This window comes from Mastomys coucha, unplaced genomic scaffold (assembly GCF_008632895.1).
Source record: "Mastomys coucha isolate ucsf_1 unplaced genomic scaffold, UCSF_Mcou_1 pScaffold14, whole genome shotgun sequence".
Taxonomy (NCBI): Eukaryota; Metazoa; Chordata; class Mammalia; order Rodentia; family Muridae; genus Mastomys; species Mastomys coucha.
This window is the reverse complement of record NW_022196896.1, coordinates 99,016,782-99,018,013: the sequence shown is the minus strand read 5'-3', so window position 1 is coordinate 99,018,013 and position 1,232 is coordinate 99,016,782. Positions and strand designations below refer to the sequence as shown.

At 47.8% G+C, this 1,232-nt stretch overlaps 1 long non-coding RNA gene across 1 annotated transcript in view; it reads right to left on the bottom strand.

Annotated features, from left to right (window-relative positions):
* Positions 1-211: 211 nt before the first annotated feature.
* LOC116088557 overlaps positions 212-1,232 on the bottom strand; it is a 19,690-nt gene continuing 18,669 nt past the window's right edge. Inside the window, exons 3-4 of the long non-coding RNA XR_004117922.1 lie at positions 827-1,012; positions 212-307 (exon numbers count right to left, since the gene is read on the bottom strand). This is a non-coding gene — a long non-coding RNA (uncharacterized LOC116088557). The remainder of the gene's footprint in view (positions 308-826; positions 1,013-1,232) is intronic.

Here is a 1,232-nt window from a genome sequence, read left to right as displayed (position 1 = left end):
CCATCCACTCCCAGACAGAGCCCAACAGTCCAGGTTTTTCAAGTGATGCTGCCACCCCCACACATCTTATGTTACCTGTTTCCATCAATTCTTTCATTCACATGCCGGGAAGGTGAGGACCACTTTGTCTAGACCTCAATGGTAGCTGCACACATTGACTTTGAAAACACCAAGTCACACAAGACAGGACAGCTCTAGACGCTGCACTTACCAGGCTCCTCAAAGCAGGGCAACTGCTTCTGGATAGGGTGAAGCAGGACCACTGGGACCACACGTTCCAAACCAACCGTTTACAGTTGAGAAGAGCCTGGGAAATCGTTTAAAACTCCAGGTCACACTCCATCATTGAGGAAAGCCCCAGGACAGGAGCTCAAACAGGACCAGAGACAGAAACCATGGAGAAAGGTTGCTTATTGATTTCCTCACATAGCTTTTTTATACAGCATAGGCTCACCTGCCTAGGGTTTTGCTGCCCATAGTAGGCTGGGTCCTCCTATGTAACTAGCAATCGAGAATGCCCACAGGCCAATCTGATGTGGGTAATTCGACTGAGGCTCCTCTTCCAGGTGATATTTGGTTGCATGGAGCTAACAATAAAAACTAAGCAGGATGTGGACGAGGGAGAAGGCTCAACAGGGAAAGTGCTTGTCCCATAAGCACAAGGATCTGAGTTCAAATCCTTTTAACCCATGGGAACAGCTGGATGTGTTTTTTGTATAACTCTCATGTCATTTGTATAACTCAGAAATCTGTCTGTCTATCTCCCAAGTACTAGGATTAAAGGCGTGCGCCACCTCCACCTGGCCAGTTTCTTGTCTATTTTTACCTGCTGCTAAGACGAGCAGAGTGCCATCATTATGGAACTCTTTCCTGAGGGATTTCTCCAATCTCTTCAGGTGTCCCAATCCCTCTTTAGCCGGAACATGCAATTTTACTCTTCCTGGGAACTTATTTTGTTTCCCCAGGTATTTATAGGCGCTGGATGTGGTAGTGTGCACCTGCAGTCTTAATCCTGTGGAGACAGAGGCAGGAGTCAGCTCCAAGTTCGATGAGAGACCCTGCCTCAGAAGAGACCCACAGCCAGACATTATAGCTGGGTGGTAGAGATGCACACCTTTAATCCTAGCAGAGGCAGGCAGATCTCTGAGTTCAAGGCCAGCCTGGGACTACAGAGTGAGTTTCGGGACAGGTAGAGCTACACAGAGAGACCCTGTCTTAGAAAAAAAGCAAAA